Below are 6000 nucleotides of genomic sequence, written 5' to 3'. Positions count from 1 at the left end.
ACTGGGCGTATTACAGCAGCCCTTCAGGAGTTAGCTGGAAGTCGCAGCTCTTGTTGCTCCTCACATTTCTGTCGTTTGGGTTCTGTCTTCAAAACAATATATGAAGGCTCGAGTTGAAATGTAATGGATGTTCATGTGGCTGTATATTCTTCAGTTCCTGTCAGCTGTGCAGCAAGTCTTCATTTTTCCACCTTGTTCAATAAAGAGGTAAGAGGAAGAGACGGAGAGCAGAGGCAAGACCCTGACGTTGATTTACAATACCATCGGTTTTCAAGGACTAGTGGCAAGTAACATTTAAACTCCCTGCCTGAGTGCAGCTATGCCAAAACAAGTCACAGCTTTACCATATCATATTTATCTTCTTTCAAAGACAAGTACCTCTGGAAATATCTGCTGTAATCTGCTAGGAAAAAAAATTTCCACAAGCTCATCAGATGGTGGCTGACCCTTTGGGAATTTTCTTCACTGTTGAGACGAAGTGTTATTTAGCAGTCATTGAGGTGAAGTGTTCTTTCTTTAGGCAATCTTTCCTCAATATATCACCCAGCATTTTTTCTCAGGCTTTGGCTTCAGCTGTTTATTTATTCACCTCAGGTAATATCTGGCTCTGATAGTGGTTTCTCTGGTGTGACACTTTTCCTCTAGGGATGCCACTGAAAATATTCCTGAGGCTGTCAAACAGCCATCAGCTAAAAATGTCTTCTTGCAGCTAACATGGTGTTATAATTCTTAGTAGGAAACGTACAATGCTGACTGATGAGCATTTTCTCCCACATCTTAACACTTTCCAGCATAACAGCGCTGTCTTTAGCTTACTTTTATACTTCTTCCTTACAGTATAGTCATAAGAATATTAAGAAAAACAAAACAGTAGATCCTAGTGTCTGTTAAACCCCAGTCTTCTCTTCCACGACATGTTTGCTTCAAGGGATTCCGTAGGACTAACTGATCGTTATGGTGGGTTGTAGTCTTTGCAGAGATGCAGACATCTTACAAAGTATTGCTTCTTTCCCAAGCAAAATCTATTGACCTTTGTTTTACAACAGCTTTCCAAGTAACCACAGATGGAATTTTGTTGGGAAGGGGAAAAAGAAATGAATTACCAAACCAACACAAACCTTTAGCTAAGCAAAATGTCAGCATCATTTATTGCACTGTAGCCGATAAGTTGGTGCTGCTTAGTTGGAAAATATCCAGAGGCACCCATTAGAGGAATCTGCTGTTACAACCTGCAGTGATTTCAGTCTTTCAACTAGAATAGTCCATCCCACCCACACTTTTTAATGTCTCCTGCTCAGAATTGAACTAAAAATGCAAGCACCTATTGCAGTATTCAATGCCTGCTGCCTGTTCTTATGGTATCAGAAATTAAATTTGTCGTTACTTCCAAAGAGAATAGTTCATGTCAAGTGTTTAAACTACTTGTGTGTTAAGTCAGTGTGGTGGGCCAGCAGCTAAGCACCCCACAGCCTCTTGCTCAGTGCACCCCACGTGGGATGAGGGAGATAATAAGAAGAGCAAGTGTAAGAAAACTCCTGAGTTGAAATAGTTAAATAAGTGAAGGAGGTAAGATGAAAAAAGCCTGACAAAACAGGTGGTGCAAAGGAAGTCACTCGCTGCCTCCCACAAGTAGGCGGATGCCCAGACAGCGTCCAAGCAACAGCTCCCTCCCCAAAACCCCACTTTGCTCAGTTTTTAATGCTATCACGATGTCATGTGGCAGGAGGTATGGTCAATTCGAGTCGGCTGTCCTGGCTGTGTCCTCTCCCAGCCTGCTTGCTGTGCGGACAGAGTGGGACGCAGAGAAAGCCTGGGTGCTCAAAACACTGGTCTGCTGCCAGCGCTGTTTTAGCCACAAATCGGAAACACAGCACTTAGGGGCTGCTGTGGGGGTGGTGATCTGCACCCCAGCCAGACCCCGTCCAGCCAGTAAGAGCTGAAAAATCAGTTATGATGAGGGGAGGAGAAATGCCTATGTAGAGCCATACAATGCCTTTTTCAGTTATGTGCAATCTAAAAATTTCATCTTTTTTTTTCGGTTTTTTTTTTGTTTTTTTAATAAGCAAAACGTTTCAATCAAGTTTGTGTTGGGCAACTGCCAGCAATATTTCTTTTTGGACGATGTTCTCAGCAGATCCATAATTCTTCAAATATGAAGTCATTTTCTTAATATTATTTGCAAGGAAATAAATTGCAAAGCAAGTTCATTAATTTTGCAAGAGGATACTTGCAAAATTACTTGTCTTAGATTCAAGGTGAGCTGGAAGCAATGTATTCTTTTAAAGAGAACAGCTCTAAACAAAAATGCATCCCAAACACTATACAAATAGCATAGAGGGGAAAAGTTTAGGTTAAGGTCTAGTTTATTCAGTATAACATTAAATCATAGCTTTATGATGTAACCAAATTTAAATTTTGTGCAGCGTCAGCACGTGGCTGAAGTCAGAGTTGGAGGATGTTATAACAACAACATCCTGATTGCTGACCTAGGGACAAATTATAAGTTAAAATCTTAAGCTTTTTTTAAACCCCATCTGATTCAGCTTTACTAATATTAAATATAATTAAGTTTATTCCAACTATCAGTATTATGGCTACACGGTGGAAGGTAAGTACATTTGAGTGCTGAATGTAAGAAATTTGGACAGTGGGATTCAAGGTGATAGAAAATAAAGAAAACCATAAGTCTAAGATCTGAAAGGAACTTCAGTTCAGACCCCCTATGTACAATCTGGCATTTCATATACCAGCACTAATTTAGTCTAGATGGATATCATAAGAAAATTCTAACAATATCTAGTATGTAAAATGGGTTTGCTTTTCCCTTTGGCATAAATGTTGAAGGAAAAATAAGCATATAGGATACTGATGGGAAAAAAACCATGTGAATGCAAGAGCTGATGTTGAACACTGAAAATATGTTCAGGAAAAGAAATGCTAACATGGAATAATCTGAACAAATTACCGTAGAACACTGCTACTCAAACAGCAGATACTGTAAATTACTATTAATTTTCATATCTGAACCTACAGTTTCCCCTGCTTGATGGAGCTCGGTTGCGTATTCTAAATTAGTATTATTTCTCATCCTTTTTTTTCTGTCTGGAGCCCTGTGAAAACCTTGGGGAAGAAAAAAAAAAAAAGAGAGATTTTTCTGTCCTCCTGTTTTTGTTGTCCTATTTTTTGCTGATACTGAGGATAAAGTCGATATGGCCTTTAAGAAAAGGGAAATTAAACTGCTTTTTATTTACTCTGAGAACTGACAAAGCTGTCTTCTATGAAAGATTATTACAGCCTATGTATCCGTTTGTCACCCCGATAAGAGCAGAGCTGTTTGGTCTCCTAGAAAGTTGCAAATAAAATAGAATTTTTCAAGTTATATATATTCACATGGACATGTAAATATTCATAACCTCACTTCTTGCTGTTACAACAAATTGCAATAATTGAGAAAGAAATATATTTATTTATTTATTTAATATGTGGGCAGAAAGAGCTTATCTTTTCCCAATTTAGAAAGCTGTCTTTAAGAGGGATGAAGAATTGAAATCTAAGTATAGGCAACTCTAAGTCTTTTTGGAAACATTTAAACTCAAATTCTCTCACAGGATGAAAAAAAAAAAAAGTAGATTGAGTGTTACAATTCAAGTGTTCAGTAGGGCTTACTTTCACAGTTATATGAACACAGCAATGCTAATGTAAGTATTGAATCCACCTGTGTGAAAAGAGCTGGATTAACAAAGCAATCTGCAAGGAGTGCACAAATATCTGCTTGGTCTTTTTTTTAAAAATGGGAGGTGAACGTTTTGTCTTCTGCGCACAGCTTTGGAATGCATTCCTTCATTTTCCCTTGTCCTGAAACCTCCACCAGTTGGTAGGTAGCATGTGCCTACGTTGTTAGAAGTTATTGCTCAACAAATTTGCACTGAAGGTTTGCAGAACCTGAACAGAATCCCCCTGTGGTAACAATTTCAGAAAGATATTTTGATGGGAGAAGTGAAAACTTCGAATTTGTACATACAGCTTGCCACAGGAATTTTAGGGGCAAGGGAAGATGGTCGTTTACTTACATTTAATTTTCAAAGATTTATATCTCAGTTGATGGAACGTCTGTGATGACAGACATCTTATTGTCCAGGTTTGCATCTAGTGATGACATTTATGTTGCTAGCAAACTGTCCTTCCTTCATCCACCTTGATTATGGTAACGTGCTGAGCTCGCACTGTACTTCTTGGTGCATACAAGCTAAGCTATGGTGCATCAAAGGGCTGGAGAACCTGTCCTATGAGGAAAAATTGAAGAGTCCCCTTCACTGGAGGTTCTCAAGGTGTGATTGGAGAAGGTCCTGGATCACCTTGTCTAGGCTCCCTTTTCCATGAAAGGCTGGACCAGGTGGTCCTTTGAGGTCCCTTCCAACCTGGGCTGTTCTCTGATTCTATGATCCTTTGTAACATGTAGAGTGGAGCAATTTTCAAAGCTAGCTTGTAGCCATCTTCCTTTTTGCAGTGACCTTATTTAAAGGTGGAAATGGTTACAGAGCGGCCTCTCATGTAGCCTTGATGGTAAAAGTCAATGTTGTTGTCTTTAATTCTATTACATATCACATAATCTCTAGTGGGATGTTGCAATATTTACGGCTCAGTTGCCCGTGTTTCAGAACAGATTGTTGAAGGTTGCTTTGGGAATTTCTCTGTTCACAGTGTTCAGATTTAGGAGAATACAAGCCTGATGTGCCTGGTATGGCGCATTCCACCGTCTACTGTAATGCACCTGCTGTACATATGGTACTTGAGGAGAAGGGCATTTAGTATACAGATATCGGGTGGCAGTAGCAATTCTCACACTTTCATATGAGGCAGATTGTCTTGGACTTATGCAAGGAGTTGGCACTTCTGCTCTTGCACTAAGACTCAAAACCTGTTAAATTTATTCTGGTTTTGGTCCATGGATAGCCATTTTGGTGTAGGCATATCATTTGTTAGGGCGACTGTGGTGGAGGCTTAGGGTGCCCTTAAATGTTTATCGGCAGACTGTGGTCACTAGAGATGTGCCTAAAATAATAACTTCTTTTTTTTTCCCCCCAACAAATGTGTGTCCGAAGTGCATTTGGACATATATGAAGGCAACAGAAAGTCACAGAAGAGTAAAATATAATATTTAAATTAAAAATAGTTTGTAAGTTTGAATGGCCAGCAATTTTACATCAATGGGGTTAAGGGTCTACATGGGGTTGAGGGTTTACATGCATTACCAACCAAAGCTTTATATCCGCCCTTCAGAAAAAAAAATCTCTCTTAAAATTCCTGAATGGGTAATTGTTTTCAAGCCTTTGAAGGTGCATCCTCAAAGTGCCTGCTGAGAATTACACTAATTAATGTTCTCACTTAAGTTCTACCTTCCAGACGCAAAAGTTCTCTCAGGTTCACACTGAATGCTATCCGAATTCCCCTTACTTTAAATATTCTCCATAGAAGTAATGGTAATACACTGCCTGTTCTTTCCTGGGGCATTGGTTCCAAGCCTTCTGCCATTACAGGTGACCTTTCAATAAGGTCACCTTCAGGATAAACTGGCTTTAAAAGAACTTCCCACTCCTTCCGCATGTCTTCGCTGTGGAAGTATCATTGCATTTAGTGCAGTAGCCTGGGCCATTTGTATAGTATAAAGGTACAATGGCAGATCTTTTTCTGCATCTGAGATGCTGCTTGACAAAGTCAAGTGGAGTCAAGTCAAGGACAGTCATTAATTCACCCCAACTCCTTTCCCAGCCCCTCACATTTAGCTGGGACATGACCTACTACTGTCACAAGTCTTTGTGGAGCATGCAGATCACTCTGGATTGCAGCGAGTTAATGATTAGTTCAAACTGTAATCCTCTAACTACAGCAGAGCTGTGACCCTTTCAAAGAGATTCATATCTTCACAGTGGCACAATGATTTCTCTAGTCTTCCATATCCGTAGGGCCAGAATTATTTTTTCTTCTCCAAAGGGTATTTAT

The sequence above is a fragment of the Larus michahellis genome, chromosome Z (genome assembly GCF_964199755.1).
Source record: "Larus michahellis chromosome Z, bLarMic1.1, whole genome shotgun sequence".
NCBI classification, from domain to species: domain Eukaryota; kingdom Metazoa; phylum Chordata; class Aves; order Charadriiformes; family Laridae; genus Larus; species Larus michahellis.
Note: the sequence above shows the minus strand (reverse complement) of the source record.